This window comes from Amphiprion ocellaris, chromosome 10 (genome assembly GCF_022539595.1).
Source record: "Amphiprion ocellaris isolate individual 3 ecotype Okinawa chromosome 10, ASM2253959v1, whole genome shotgun sequence".
Lineage (NCBI taxonomy): Eukaryota > Metazoa > Chordata > Actinopteri > Pomacentridae > Amphiprion > Amphiprion ocellaris.
The window spans coordinates 16,886,327-16,903,768 of NC_072775.1; the positions used below are offsets into that span (position 1 = coordinate 16,886,327).

Genomic DNA, 17,442 nt, shown 5'->3' on the forward strand with positions numbered 1-17,442 from the left:
CGACCAGCCAGTCCTGGTCAAGAGAGAGATTTCTGTATATGAAACAGACGTAAAGCTTTACTACATTCAAAATATCCAAATGTTTTCCTCTAAAAACAATTGTAGATGTGTCAGTCAAAAGCAAATGGACATCTCAGTTAAAAAAAAAATGAAAAGTTAGGACTTAAGCCTCCCAAATGAGAGGTGAAATGCCTTCAACAACCTAAAAGGAAAGTCCAGTGTTTTTTTATTGAAGCTCCTCAGAATACTATGACCTGGATGACAGGAAATCTTCACAGACATTCGAAAAACTAGCTGAAAACGAGCTGAAAAATGTGGACTTGCTTCTTTTTGTCTTTTTTTTTTTTTTTTAAACTCACTCACTCACCCTCTTGTGTTGCCTATTCCTGTGCTGTCATGGTCCTTCAATGATATCTGTGATACAGAGAACCGAGATCAAAAGTGCTTCTGCACTGATTCTTTTGCTTTGTTATGACACTAAATTCTGCTTCAGTGCTCTCCGCTAAAAGAACAAGCCACACACAGGCTACACTCGTGCACACACACAAACAGAGACAAACACAAACACTGACAAAATGACAGATCACTACGAGCACATAACTTGATACAAGATAATTTGTTATTTTGAGACTATTGATTTGTGTGCTACATAATGAAACAAGTCTCTTTCAGAAGCATCCCTACAGCAATCAATTACAGCGTGCGCTCCTATTCATTGCATTCTAATGATATGATCAATATATCTTCTAAGATGCTGAATACACAGAAATACGGTGTCATTATCTAGGGAAGAATACGGAAACATAAAAAAAACATGACAAAGATGACAAGAATACTATTGTAAGAGGACATTGTTTTATATGTGAGGTTTCTGAGAGGAAGGCTGTGGAAGCGTGCTGCTCCCCTGAACGTCATCCATCATCCAAACATCTAGAAAAAAGATGAATAAATTATTCTATTTTTAGGGAGGTGTTTTCTACATTGCAGGTTACACTACAAGCCTCCATTATCTTACAACACACAAAAAAATGGTCTGGATAATATGTAAGTCAGCAAATCATCCTATCAGCAGGGAGCGCCATTTACAGATGGGGTCACAAGTAATGGAAAGTCATTTTCACCGGGGGCTGTTTTCCATGTAGGATAGCTACCACGCTGCCAGCTCAACTAGGACAAATGGCTGCCTCTTGCTCAAATCACTACAGTAACCCAGACTAAGTAGCTAAGCAGCCCCAGCTGAGATCTCTGGATGCCTAAATGTGTCCCTTGACCACCGCGGTACTATCTGTGACCCACAATGTGAATTACAAAGCACATTTGCAAGTTGTGAACATCGGGTTGTGCCAATCCCCATTATTTCTCAATCTACTACAGGCATTTGGGGATACTTTTCAGCCAGGAGGTTTAGGAATACAATGTTTCACTGATGACACATTTATCACGTCTTGGTATGAATACATATTAGGGCTACTGTCCAAGAAAGGAAGAACTCCTCAAGCCCTATTTTTTTATGTTAGTAATGATGGCAAAAGTAGTGGGTATTTACACATCCTTATCCAGAACCTGAAGACCGTGATCAGGTGGCAAAAGACTGAAAGTTGTCAAGCATTAAAACAAAGCAGGTGGCTAAATTGGTGGGAGTATGTTGCTTAAAGTAATAGACATGAAATGTAATCTAATAATCTAATCTGAGTGAGAGATCCGGAGTCTGAAGGCTTTACAGATGCACTGCACAACTCATTCTTTTACAGCCGTTTCTCCCTTTTGCAAATTACATATTTTGTTGATTTTTGAAGTCAGAGGAAGTAAATACAAAGCCTGCAGTAAATAGACACTAAAACATGTGCTTCTGCAAATATTACCAAACAGTTATTTTGTGAACTTGCCTGCATAAATTGTGGCATGTGCAATGGTGAAATTTCACAAGCTTTTTACATCCTGTGCTTCCTGCTGCCATCTTATCCCCAAGTACATGATATACTTGCATCCAGCCATACACACGATGTAAAAAAAAGAGCATGATTTGTCAGACCAGGCCACCTTCTTCCATTGCTTTATGGTCCTGCTCTGATGCTCACATGTCCACTGTAAGCACTCTTGGCAGTGGACAGGGGTCAGCATGGCCACTCTGACCAGTATGCAACTACAAAGCTCCAAACTCAGCAAGCTGTGATGCACTGTGTGTTCTGACACCTTTCTATCACAGCCAGCATTACGTTTTTCAGCAATTTGTGCTACAGTAGCTCTTCTGTGAAACCAGACCACATGGGCCAACCTTTACTCCCCACACACATCAGTGTGTCTTGGACGTGAAGAAGCCTTGCTGTCTTGGAGATGTTCTGACCCATTCATTCTGCCCTCACAATTTGGTCAAAGTTGCTGATAATACCAAATACATCAGATTCAAGAATGGACTGTTCACTCAGGCCATTGATAGATGCTACTGTAACGAGGTAATCATTGCCGTTCAGTGCAGCTGTCAGTGCTTTTAAGGCTGTGGCTAATCGATGTATAATCTGGTCATGCTGCAATTTTGGGGGATTCAAGATCAAAACTTCAAATTTCAAAGCATTACAGCTTACAACTCTGTCTTCCAAACTGAGGGTGAACTCTAGCTGAAGATAGTGATGTCCTCACTTGCTAAATTGATTGCTTTAATACAACACTTTGCACGTGTTGCACAGTAAAAGCCCACATTGCACATACTACATCTAGGGTTTAAAAATCAACTTACATTCATGCAATTCTTTTCAAATTCCCACTGAAATCATTAATATCCTGGGCCTTTTTATACTTTAAGCAAAAAACAGAACTTAAAGTAAAACTCTTTTGAAGACTCTTGAAGTGATGCAAATATAATGAGCTTTCTTTAACCTCACAAATGATCATGACAGTGATGATCAGTGATGCATTAATACCATATTGGGGACTTTAATTAAAAGCAATAATTAAATGACTTACTGAAAGTTTTTGGACCTTGACAATCATGTTGTGGATGTTCCAGGCAAAAAGCCTCACAAAAGTTAATTTGGCCTTTAGACAACTTCCGTGTCAATGCCTAACTTCACATTTTGCATGACAAGCACCTGGGTTACTATTTTATACCATTTTTATTAGTATTATGACATGTAGTGCTTCAAGCAGCTATTGAAAATGTGGTTTCATAAAAAATGTCAAGCAGCATAATATTAGCTGCACATACAAAATGAGTGATGCACTTGTCACAAATGTCAAAAACTCCCAGCCTCTAACTCATAAAAGAGAAATAAACTGGCACAGTGTGGTAGTAAATAAAGCAAATTAGAGCTTCCTTTGAATCAAAATTGTGAATGGTTTAAAGTAGATAATGAGAGCCTCTTAACAGTTAGGCAGTAAAGCAAGTAATTGCTTTTTCATGGACTCAGATTTTGAATTTCTATCATGTGGTGAGAAGAACAAAATCCAATCACATGGATAGCAATTAAACTCTTGAGTGAACTTCTGACATGGTTCGGTTCCAAGGTAATCACATAACTTACTGCGATCCATACTTAATTTCCTCTCAGGATGTCAATGATGTTTTCTGTATGTAGCATAGCTAAAGTTTTGTTAAAGGCATGTTCTGCTGTCATGTACGGCAGCTACACTAACAAAGATGACTTCTTTGCAATACAATATGAATGCACTGAAAGACAACTTCACACCAGAAATCTTTTGGAAAAAAGAGGAATTGTTAGTAAAATGATGTATTCTCTGTCAGAACTGAACATAACAGGCTATAATGGAGAGGATAACATTTAGTGACTGGCTGGTGGTTCCAACAGAAGTCTTGTTATGGAGCACCATACAGAGAAACTCCCACATTACACAGAAATCTCTCTTTTTTTCTGTCTCATTCCATTTTATTTCTCAACAGTTACAAAGTTTCTCTTGTTTCAACTAAAATGCTACAAAGTCATGGAAATTCAAAATACTGCATATTTATCAAAGAACACCAAGACCTCATGCTGCATGTCAGACTGAACATGAATTGGGCACTGGGTGATTTTTATGTCACGTCAATATCTGCGACATACACTTTAGCAGCGTAGTTGCAAATCAATATCACTTTTGAGGTAAAACTTGAAGCCCTCTGTTTGGCACTTGCAACCAATGCATCAATATTTATGACTGCTTATAATTTCTAAGTAGACAAATCTTGTCTGCTCGGGATGTTCCATTTCAGTTTTTGTCATTTAACATTTAGTATCTTCCATTACCCAATCAAATTTTCCCAGATAATACGCATTTCAACAATTGTAGATTAGTTGTAGTACCTGGTGGCACTGTTTAATACAGGAAACAGAGGCAATGGGTAGCAAACAGAGAGCACTGTAGGAGTTAAGCTAGTAAGGGGACACCATGACAAAGTCTCCTTTGAGGCTTAATGGCTTCCAGCCAGCACAGGTTAACTTTACGTGGGATAAAGGTCAAGACATCGATCATACATCCCAGTGATGTATAAAACAGCAATAATTGTAGCTTGCTTCACATGTCTGCATATGAATGAGTGTAAACAAAACTTTGATTCAAAAATTTCATTCTGACTTAAATTCATTAGATATAATTTGCTCAAATCTGCCCCAATCCATATAATTAGAACTCTGCTTTAGTGACACAGTTGTTGTAATGCAGTAATCATCATATTCATCTGCGTACAACTATCCTACATTTGGATATTAATTTTTATTATTATGTTTTTAAATGGCTATGGATAAATAGGGGAACTTAAAGTGTTACCGTTGTTAAAATATGCAACATTTATTATTACTCCGCCCAGAAACACGGCAGAGTTATGTGACAATCGGCATACATTTGTCCTTCTGTTTGTCTCTCTGTCTGTTAGCAACATTCCTCAAAAATGAACTAACAGATATGGATGAAATTTTCAGGGAAGGTCAGAAATGACACAAGGACCAAGTGATTAGATTTTGGCGGTGATGCAGCTTGTAGTCTGGATTTGTTAAAGACGTCTGTATTGCGAGATAGCGGCATGGCGTCACTGTAACTATGACAACAAGTGAACGCTACATCAGCTGCTTGCTGACGATCACATGATTGCAATCCTGCTACAAATCGACTGCTGCGGACTTATCGGAACTTATCCATTCTAAATGATACAAGGAACAATTGATTAAAATTGTGGGGGTGTTTCTGAGTCCCTTCAATTCCTGCCACCTGCTACATATTTAGGTCACGCGGTTCAGTATCTGTACATAACGTACACATGCATAATACACGCATGTGCTCAGCACAAGGTCCTTTTTTATTACAGATTTCATCCGTCGTAAATGATACAATGGCTGAACAGCCTTGGCAGAGTACCGCGCTCTCTGTGTGCCTTTTCTTCTTATTATTATTATTATAATTATTAATGCATCATGCTGACAGTGTGAATAATGGTTTTAAAGCCCTACCACAGAGGCAGGGAAGGACATGTTATTTATTGTTTTCATTTTTCGAAATAATAGATTTGTTTCCAGCCTGTGACACCAGAGCTGAGCCAAATGCGGGAGGGATCTAAGCAATCCTTTTGATTTCCTGCTGTTTCCATTTTTGAGTCTTTCTGCGTCACCTTGCGACCGCTCCCATATGGTGGCCTGTCCAACAACAAGCGCAGATTGCATTATTGGACTGGTCACAGTGAATGGTTGCTGCTAACAGGTTGCTGCTCCTCTCTGACCTCTGTTTGTGTGGTAACTGTGTTGCTGCAGTCGCCTGTTTCATGCATGTGGATTTGTATTTGTCTACCTGTGTGTGTGCAAGTGTGTGCGTGACCCCAAGTGACTTCTTTCCAATAAGAAAATGAAATCCATTGTGGGATTGTTTTTTCCCCTCCCAGCAAACCATTTTCTTTTATTACTTCACCTGCACTTCCTTGAGCCACTGGGTGTGCTCCCACGCTGCAACTCCCAGACAAGCATCGGCAGCATCTATCTTGTGGACAGAAGTGCTGAGTGGCTATTACTTCTCAGTAGACCACATAAAAACCACAGCAATTAAACGCTATTGGGCCATTTGACTTTGTCTTCTTAGAGGAAAAAAAGGAAGTGAGTAGCGAGAGAAGAAAGGCAGAGAAGAAAGTGGGAGTGAAAGGAAGAAAAGGGGAGACCTCAACTGATGCTTCTTAACGGAGAGAAAGACCTTCATGTCAGTAGTTTGAAATGAAGATGGAGGAACTAAAGAGTGTGAAAGTGGCTGTGAAATTAGAAATGATGAAATACAGTACATGCTCTCAAAGGGACAGGAAAGAGCTCTTTAACTTAGGTACAATTGAAAATATAAGTAGACTGCAGCATTGGAGTTAGAGTAAGGTCTCCACTTTTAACTGGATCTATTGTTAAAGGGATTCTACTAGAGGGGCATTGTTATTCTGTCCTCCAGAATGGATCGTAAATCATATTCTGTGCTTGTCAACCTGTTCAGCTAAGGAACTCTTTTTGACCTATATCATTTTAAATATTTTTTGCTAAAAAAAAATCAACCCTTGTAAGGCAGGTCAAAGAGCTGTCATTAGGAATTTGTCAACTGTTGGAAATTTCAGATCCATGCCAGCTTGTAATTTCCACTGTCCAGAATGCTATTAAGAAATGGCAGTAAAGTGGATTTGTGAAAGTCAAGACAAGATCTGGAAGACCAAAGCAACATTGAAATAAAACTGCTCATCCACTGAGCAGAAAGGCAAAAGCAAAACCCCAACATGACCATAAAGGAGCTGCAGATCAAATGCTGTCCCTCATGTAGCTAAGATGAGCTACTAGTCAATATCAGGAAATACTATATATTTCTGGTCTCTGCATGATGTGCACTGTATTTAATACTAATGATGCATTTATAACCTCTGGTGGCCACACAGGAGCTGAAAGGATTTTTTACAGAAAAGATAGACAGACAGAAAGATAAAATTATGGGGGATGTCACTATTGATTAACACTGATGATGGTCAGCTACAAGTGAAGCTCCTCTGGGGAACTGCAGATTCACTGCAGCTGACAACATATCCTTTAATAGAAAACTAGAACAGCTAGAAGCCCAGCATAGTAAGATCAGGATTCACAATGTGCTGCATTGACCTTCCACTTATTGATCTACTGGCCATCTGAATATCGGCAATACACTGTAGTAATACCCATCTCTGCCTTTGCTCAGTTTCAACAATTTCAAACAAATAAAACCAGTTGGAAAACTATAAGTAGTGGATGCATTTCTGACAACTTACGAAATAATTAGTGCATAACAACTGTAACGTACTATACAGACTGTGAAGCCTCTTTTATTTGCAATGGCTTATATAAATAAAATTAAATAGCTAATAACAGTGTATAGGCAAGAAAAAGCACAATGATATTATCTTTGAAATGAACAAGATTTCATTTTGTCCATTTACCACACAAGATTCAAAGGGCGGTGGTGTAGGTGGATAATGGGCATATAGAGCACAAGACTTAGACACAAGAGTCAAGAGTTTCAACATTGTGTCCTGGACATAGTTAATTTTGAGCTACAAAAGCTGAGTGGTTAAAGTTAGACAGGGGGTTGTGGTTTCAATTACTCACTAAACAATAAACTTGTGTTTCCAATCACTTTTGACTTACTAGTATTAAACAAAGGCCACTTGTCTTTTCCTAACCTTGAACACTGGCTTTGAGGGCCACACATGAATATAAAAAAAACAGCTATGAGTGTCGTTAGAAGTACAATAAGACACACTGTCAATGAACATTTAACAGATATGTGCCGTAGCAACATTTTGCAACTTAATTAACTAGGCTTACTGACATTATAGCTTCAAAGTAATGCAGGTGGTGAACATATTTTCTATTCCAAAAGAGTAGTATATAAGATAAACTGTCTAGGAGACATGGTTTCAATCAAGGACAACAGAAACACTACAGCAAATATAACACATCACTTCAGTCTTTGTTTCTTACAATTCATTATGCTGTTCCCATCAGACCATAAAACAGACTTTTTTTTTAAAAAATTATGCAATATAGCCAGTTACTATTCCTCCAATTCTGTCCTCTCAACCATAGTCATCAGTAAAGGAAGTTTATCCACAAGATAAGTTTCCACAAAGACAAGTCTGAAAACAGTATGAGTCAGAAATAAACCCTGGATAAAGACTATTTATTTGTTCTTCTACTTGCTCTAAAAGTGCCATTAGGGATCAAAGTATCTCACAATAAGACCATTACTTACATCATTTATTAGTGTAAGCTCCAGATATTGACCATGTCTTTAAATTTTAAGCAACATTGTTTGTAGCTTATTCTCCTATTTCATGCTTCATCTAAAACATATTGCTGTACAGCAAACTGCACAGCTTCAAAACCAAAAAAAAATCTTCTCTTTTTCCCATGTTTGTTGACTTCAGTTTTTTATAACATCATTTTCATTTATCACAAACAATCGCACCAAATCTAAGCTAAACTTTAGGCAAACAAAGCTTTGTTTTTCACCGTTTGATGTAGTGACAGCATTATTCCCAATGCTACAGTCAATCCCGCTACGGCTGTAGCTGCCACAATGAAAGACCGTTCCCATTAATCACGGTCTGTCTACATACGTTCCAGACAACTAAAAATAAACGTCTCCATCCTCTCAGTAATCAGAATGGGGATGTAGGTACATAGCATAGAAAAAGCATGACGAGCAGTGAACTAACACCGAAAATTACAAATGGCTGACTGTCTCATTACCCAAGCAAATCACATTAGGCACCCTTTGGAAGCCTAATATAGATGCTGCACTGTGTGGCCCTCTCTCTTACCATCAGCCATTCTATCCATCTTTCTCTCTGCTGATATGTCTTTGGCTTTCTTTGTCTGCCTTTTTCTCGCTGACTTCCTTTGTACCTCTTTCTCACTCTTTGTCCCTTTGCCTTTCTGTAATTCTCTCTCTCTTTCTCTTTCAGACTCTCTCCATCTTTGTCAGCTTCTCTCTTTGCTGACCAGACAGATATATTCAAATGGAATGGTTAGGGACAGTGCTGCATTATTCAAACCCTTCACAAACACATGAGTTGGGAACAATGACAAATTCTCATTAAAGTTGGCCATTTCCTGAGATAACAAATCCAAAGACCAAAGTAAAACAGGGAAGCGGCAGCACAGCTCGGGAGAGGAGTTAACATATGTGGACATGTGACAGAGATTAAGATAGAATCTTTTTTGTCAAACAGCCATCTGTTTTTAATTTTCAGTCATATATATGTATTTCATCAAGACTTTAAAGATCCCATTTGATGAAAATTTAACTTTTGTACCTTGTTATCATGTCCATCTGGTCTTTTTTTTTTTTTATATGCGGGAGCAAAATATGCATTGAACACCGCGATTAACTACTGCCAATGCCAGAGCTAAGCTTTTCAACTAGAAACTGCAGTATGATAACAGTTTCAAAAACGCAGATTCAGACTTTCAAAGTTTCATACGTTAAACTAAAAAATAAATCCTGTCACCTGGCAGAGTGGAGCTTTCCGTATGATCTTATTCAGAAGCGGTTTATGGTTCAAACACAAATGGCTGAAATACATGAACATAACAACTTGCCATTGTGTAGCGCAGAGTAGTTTTCTAGTGTTTGAGCAAAGTTGTAGGCGAGCTGGTGTGCTCAAGTTGCAGCAAGAATGGAGGAGTGACTGGATACTGAGGAACTGACTTCATAGATCTGAAGATTCCACTGAAAACTATGATGCAAAGTTACATTTATGTCACTATAAGGCAGTAAGGGATTGATTTTATGGGAAAAACTTCAAAGCACAGATGAGTTTTCAGGGTTTAAATCAGTGACCACAGAGACACTTTAATTAATAGCTAAATAAGAACTTGAAGTCTTGCTGTAACAGTCTGTGTATGTCAAGTGATGCCTGAGAGTTTTCATATTCACCACACAGTTAGAGCTGGCCAATATGTAGGATGTAGGATCAAAAACTGAGTGGGCAGGTCTGGCAAACACCGAGTCTGCCGTGAGCCTCAGTGGAAATACCTCATATCACAAACTTAATGTGGAAAATCAAGACACTGAAACCAGTATCCCGGATAGTACCAAGCTGGCTGAGAACATATGCCCTCATAGAGCCCTCAAGTGCAAAACACATCAAACACTTGTGATTCGCATAAGTACGATTCTGCTATTTTTTTTCAGAAAAATGCCAATGTCATACATTGAGGTTCAAATGTAAAGCATGAACAGCTGGATCCAGACCCAATTAACTCACTTTTTCAAACTGTACACCATTTTTCACACTCAAGTTCGTGTTCCAGGGTTTGGATGGATGATATATGTAAAGCACCTGAAGCTTTTTAGACAGCCCTTTGTCAAGTATAAACCTTCTATGTGTTGCAAAAGTCAGATGGATTATAATACATTGAAGGACATGGTAATTTTATGTCCGTAGGTTTTGTGTTAAAATTACATTGTTGTAAACTGTAAAACTTTCGGATTATACCTAAAATTCTCTGGACATGAAACCAGTGGTTCTTTAAAATCAGTTTTTAAAAGAAAGTTATGTTATGCCAATGCTTACTTTGCATTATTTTTGCTTGACACACTGTCATCTCAACATATATAATGTAAGATTCATTAATGGATAATTAAAGTTTGTATTGAACAGTGGCATCACCTAACATTTTGTTCCAAAAAATATTGAAGCAGACTAGCTGATTAATCGTGGCACTCTTTCTGACCTTCTGACATAGTGATCTGTTTAGACCACAGGGAGAAAAGTCTTGTGATTTTATCCAATGAGAACAAACAGTTTGCCAATAGCCTTTGGCTATCTCGATGTGCAAGTAAGCACACTGTTTCCCCAGGCCAGATCGATGTTTCTCGATTAGGCTGCCTGGGCCAAAAGGAATGCAGCAACTTTCCTATTCATCAGCTACCCAGACCCACTCTCATTTAACACATGCGCATACAAACCCATGCACAAACACCTTTGCAGGCATGCACACACGCACGCACGCACGCACGCACGCACGCACGCACGCACGCACGCACGCACGCACGCACGCACGCACGCACGCACGCACGCACACACACACACACACACACACACACACACACTTCCACATGAAAAGACAAACTGATGTCACAGACCGACGCACAGACGTCATTTGTCCCATGGTATTTAGCACAAACGTCAAATAGTGTGGAGTCCTGCTAAAAATCAATGGGCATTTGCAACAATCAATGGCTGGGTTCCTATGAGAAGTAATTAGAAAGGCAAACATGCAGCGCCTTCTCCTTCCTCTTCTCCACTGTAGGGTCAAAGCAGAGTTTAACACAAGAGTGATATTCGTGAGAGAGGATCAAATACATAGATGAATTGGGAAAACATTATTGCTAAAAATGTTTTTTTTTCCTTTAAAGAGAAGCTATGATGTATCTCTCATCTGAACAAAGAACACTTTAATGTTAGCTACAATAATCTCTGGTTGTCAAACCAAAACTCTTGCTCTAAACAGCAATACATCGATAAGTGCATAAGTGACATCATTGCATATTTGCTTGGTTTGACTTTGTCTGGTTCCTGGCTTGCTATTCAGTCTACTGTTATTAAAGACCTGCCACCTCGAAATGATGATTGAAATCCTCTAAAGATATCCTTTTCAACAAAATTTGTGAATACAAAGGTACTCTTGTTTTATTCATTAAAGGTTCCAGGCTCTTAAATAACCTTTAAAAGTTAATCAGCAACCCCAGCAAATCTGTATCTTCACATTCTGGTACAGTTAAAACTGTAACTTGACAGATTTGAAACAAGCCATGGTAACTAAAGATATATGGATGACAGGAGTTTTACAGATGTATCATTTTTCACTTCCACATTTCAACAATAAGTCAGAATTAATATAGAATACTAAGTTAACATTAATAATCAGTAATCTCATTTCCTTGCTCATTCCTGTAATTTGAATTTTAAGATTCATTTACTTAATCTATGTACACCGATCAGCCACAATATTAAAACAACTGACAGGTGCAGTCAATGACATTGATCATCTCGTTATAATGCAATGTTCTGCTAGGAACCTTGGGTTCTCACATTCAACTGGATGCTACTTTGAAATTTACCATTTAACTAAACATTTGTTGCAGAATAAGGACACCCGCCTATGGCGTCATCGCTAACCGACGACACTGGCCTCTCCCAGCAGGACATTGAGCTCTGCCACAGACAAAAAAGCTGTTTAGAAGGTGTTTAAGGAACACAACCAAGATCCCAGGAGACCTTGTCTCTAAACTTTCCAGATCCAACTGAACATCTGAAAGACATGCCGAAAAAGCATAGTCCACAGTGTCTCCACAAATCCCACAAGACCCACTTTTAATGTCAGACAAAACAAGACACCTCCAGGTCCTCCAGTCCCACGTTCAATGTCACAGCAGATCAGAGCTGTTTTGGAGGCACGAGGGAGATCTACAAAATATTAGGCAGGCGGTTATCTATTGCATACCTTATCTTCAGATTTATCAAACCATCTCCCTATTTATCGTCCTGTTCTTTTTTTACCAACCAACAATACACATACCTTCTGTCATCTATCTACCAATCTCTCTGGCTGTATTAGCACAGAGTAATACAGAAACAATAACAGAAACACACAAATCAAATCAGCATCCAACTATACTGCAAGATGAATTAAGCAGTGTGGAGTCATCAGTTTATACTTCATTTGCTCATTCTTGGCAGCTCCTGAGAAGGCTTGCCTGCCCCGGGGCATCTCTGCAGCTTAAGAGCTAGCTGGAAATGTAGCATCTGTTTGAGTGGAAGGATAGAGGAGTGTCACATGGTGCACTTGCTCATATTGTGTAACCAAGACTGAGCTTGATGAAAACTGGGAGGCAGAGTTGCCAAACAAGTCAGGTTACTAAACATTATGCACCGAAGTTATGAGGGGATCCAATAATTCAATTCAATTTATTTTTTATGCTGCTGCAGAAGCTGGAACTTAATGCATCATATCACTGGAGTCGGCTACACGGTAAACCCTGTGCAAGAGAAGCAATAGTGTCTCTAGATCATTGAGATATGTAGCATGCAGTGATTGGAACTGCTCCTAATATGTGTGCTCCAGTGCTAATGTGGCTAAAGGGGGTATCTGGGGACACAGACAGACAGATAATGAACCCTGGCTTATCCCAAAAAAGTATCTAACCAAGCTTCACACAGAAATCCCAAGCTGTGATAATCTAAAAGGATGTGAGGGCCAGAAAGGAGGTATGCAACGACTTCAATCAAACGATCTCTAATATTTGCATTAAAAAACAGTTTTTTAATGTTTTTTATTCATTCCAGATGTCATGCTGAGTTGTTTTGCATTGTGGAATCTCTGTGAATACATTTTAATAGATTGTACTTGCATATGCTTATACATACAGCAAGAAAAGTAGTGCACTTTATTGAGGAGAAAAACATTATGCAAGAACACACACACACACACACACACACACACACACACACACACACACACACACACACACACACACACACACACACACACACACACACACACACACACACACACACACACACACACACACACACACACACACACACACACACACTCACACAGACAGCTTAACATATGCTATAGCATGCGTTTGAAGTTGAAACTAACCTTGAGAGTACCGCCCAGAGTTGATCCCTTTAGTGCTGGTCTCTGGATTGCTGCTGTCAAAAGAAAGAAGAAAGGATGTCGATTGTTTTTTTGTCCCTACTTCTGTATTTTTCAAATCCATTCGATAGACCTTGTGGAGAGAGCCGAGACTGAAAATAGTCACACCACATCTCATTTTACATACAATTGAATGCATCCATTCAATTCACTCATTGGATTTGATGTGAAAAAATGTTACATTTATTGATTATGAAAAAAAATTACATAATTTTTATAGAAAGTTGTGGACACCTGTTATATATACATAATTGAAGTAATACTGTTTGCAAGCACACAGTGTATAGAAACGTACATTCCACATGAGCTAATTAGCATCTATAATGGTTATGAACAGCGCCAGAAATTACTCTCATTTTACACTTCAGACACGAGCCAGCATTTGATGCAGGCTCTTGACAGAAGCATTAGATGCAACCATGGTGTGTGTGTGTGTGTGTGTGTGTGTGTGTGTGTGTGTGTGTGACAGCGAGCATTACAGGACATAACCTTTGCTGTTTCATAAGGCGCTTGTCTTTTCAGCTTCTCTCATGATCCTAATTATCCTGCCATAATGTTCCGGCACTTAGATTTGCAATCGGTTCTTGGTCAAGTTCAAGTATTTATTAAACATAGCTTTAAAGTGCCGCGTGTACTGTATGTAGGCATGCACATAAAAACACATGCATGCACAGCTGTAGCTGTTATCAATCCCCCTGAGTGGTTTCAGCTGAACCCAGGGTTATTCTCTAAAGCTCCATATTCACATTCCATCTGTCTCAATACACACAAACAAACAAGCTGCAAGTGAACTGAATATTCACAAGGGTTGAGAGAGGGAGACCAACATAGACTCTGCAGCTTTGCAGGAATAAACTAATAATTTACATCTAGGTCAGCAAGATGGAATATGTTTTAGCTCAATGCTATGCCAACGTTGAGGTTTTTAGAAATGACTACAGATACATTACAATTGTAAATACCCAGCTCCAAATTCTAAAATAAATCATTTTAAGGCAGCAAACAAGGCATTCTATATTGAGCGCATCTAATTTTTGTGACAGTACAATCTCACTAAAAGAGGGGTAGGCAAACATGTCCAAGAACGAAAAATGAAAAATACTCAAAACAAACCAAAGCTGAGAAGACAGCCTCTGATTGTTTTAGAAAAACATACAGTTTTTGAGAGTTCTCACTGCGCTAAGGTGTCTCATTGAGTGACACCTCACATTTTAAGAGCTGACAGAACCAGCTAGCTTACTCTGCTGAAAATAAGAAATGAGAAAACAGCCAAAGCTAACTCAATCAGTTGGATGAAACCACTATATTCATGAGAAAAAAATAAATGAATATGGAAACAAAATGACTTGCAGTGACTAGGAAGTAGTATATTTTGTAATGGACCCAGAGTTTCTATACAACTATGATGAAAACTTACACTGCATCTGTGAGTGCGGTGGTCTCTCACTTGGATACGTGTTTTTTTTTTTACAATCCTTGTTGGAAGTGCTCTTTTAGATTCATTGGATCAAGTGCCATCTATTGTTCCGTTGTATTCAAAATGGTACTGTGCCCAGCCAATCTGTGCGTGGATGTCCCAATGTCATTGTTTTGCTTTATAACAAAAGATTTTTTGGAAAAAAAGAGCCTTTAAAATCACTCTGTGTGACAAAGACATAAATCAGGGGATTTACAGATGGTGATTATAAATTATAAATTCCTTTGCACACACAGTGACAGACAAAAAGGGACTATGTGACAGTGCTGACAAATATCCAACCACATCTGCTATCTGAGCAGATCGTGTCTTTGGAGTGAGGTGGTGGTGGGTGTGTATATATGTGTGTTAGTGATACTCCTGTTGTGAAGACAGTTACCTGTTCACACAGTCACATTGTGGAGACCTGCCTTCCTTTTGGGGACAAGAGGCAAGTCCCAATAGCATAAGTCATTAAATTTTAGTCATGATAAGGCTATGTTTGGGTCAAAGGTAGGGTAGAGTCAGGGTTGAGTAAGTGTCTTGGAAATGAATCTAAGTAATGTCCTCTGAAGAGTGGAAATAACTCTGAGAGTGTCTATATATGCTTTCAATTCATCACTTCATTAATTCTCGGAACATCGAACAGCTTGGGGGAGTGAGTGACAGAACAAGAAAAGGAGATGAGAGAAGTGTGTGGGAGGTGAGACAAAGACAAAAATCACAGATGTAAAGAAGAGAAGATGACTGGGTGATTTTCACACCATTCCAATCCCCTGAAAAGAGTAAAAAAAAACAGTGACACCCCTCATGGAGCACCAGAATAAGACCCAGCTTTGGCTCCACACCAACATTTAAATCTGGCACTGGAACTAGACAGCAGCTGTTACATACGCCACACTTTACACATATAGCTGCCAGAATCACTATAAAGCACAGTCCTGCTTTCATCTTTCAGCTATCTCTGTAAGAACAGTAGGCACACTGAAGAAAGCAGAAAGCTCATGAATTAGATAATCACTTATACACACACAGATCCATTAGCAGGGTCACTGGACTGACACAAGTCTTCATTTTGTTTGAGGCTTTGTTGCTTTCTTTTTTGTTTGATAACATGAGCACAACCTGTAATGCATATAAAGTCAGAGTTTAAACATTCTGACAGAAATGCAGTTGTAAATAAGATGGTAACTGTGATGCAACAACTTGCTGTAAAGCTAGTAATACGTCGCAGTGTGAAAACAGAACAAAAGCAGAAGGCTAAACAGTGCTGACCACTGTGGCTAGCCTTTGCAGTAATCATACCCTTCATGATCGAACTCGGGAATATCAAACATGTTTAATATTGTCAGGATGGCCCCAGTGAGACTGCAAGCTGTTTGTGAGGTTTAACACTGGATCTATAAACACCTCACATTACTAAATAATTTGGGCCAAATATCAGTTCAGACCAAGATGCCAGACCAGATTTCTCTTCAGATTGTTGCGAGAGATGGAATGAGGCAAAAAATTGGCCCAAAAGTCCCATAGCGTGAGCCCAGATTACAGGAAGCATTTTCTTTTAATGAAGAGCTCAGATGACTGGATAAAGACACAGTAAAACTGAAAAACATTTCATTTCAATGTTTTTAAAAAAGTTCATTTGAAATCACTGAAATATCCAATTCGAATTTAATAGGCTAAAATCTATATTCAATCTATTTGATCAGAATTAGCAATCATCCTCCCACCCAGGGAAGACTTGGGCTCATGCTGTTCTGGGTTAAATGAGACATGTTGCGAAGTGTACTGTCTCTGGTGAAAGGATTCATTACCGTCGTTAACCTGATCATTCACGTAGAAGTGCACTATAGTACAGAGACATAATTGCCAATTCTGAGAGAGAATTGACTGTAAATGATTATAATTTTCAATCAAGTCATAAGTAATGACCCTAGTGTTACTTTTCCTAAGAACAATGATTATACACACACTGATTGTAGAGCTGATTGTCTAACACAACTTAAGATAATCAGCAACTTTACATAGTTTAAAGGTGATCGAACATTTAGCTATAAAAGTTGTTAAATCGTTTACATGAAATTTACAACTTATTCAGCAACTAAAATACATTGAATGCCAATAAATGCCGTGATTTTCTTATTTTAATAGGAAAATTTAAAAAAATCCTAAAAGCAACCCTCTTTTTAGAATTTCAGTTTCATTTTTTCGTGGTTGTTGATCATCCACTCCTGGACTCTTTCCATTTCTCGCTAAGTTGGAATACTGTAGGCACAATGTCAC

General features: G+C 38.7%; 1 protein-coding gene across 9 annotated transcripts in view; it reads right to left on the minus strand.

Moving 5' to 3' along the window:
- Positions 1–17,442, minus strand: part of tnr (tenascin R (restrictin, janusin)) — a 181,968-nt gene that overhangs the window by 107,505 nt on the left and 57,021 nt on the right. For 6 of the 9 annotated variants that reach the window (XM_055014368.1, XM_055014371.1, XM_055014367.1 and 3 more), the window contains one exon: positions 13,647–13,699. The exons of 1 other annotated variant lie outside the window; for it this stretch is intronic. The gene's annotated coding sequence lies outside the window, so the exon portion shown is untranslated. The remainder of the gene's footprint in view (positions 1–13,646; positions 13,700–17,442) is intronic. 2 more of the 9 variants (XM_055014373.1, XM_055014370.1) reach the window with 1 other exon arrangement.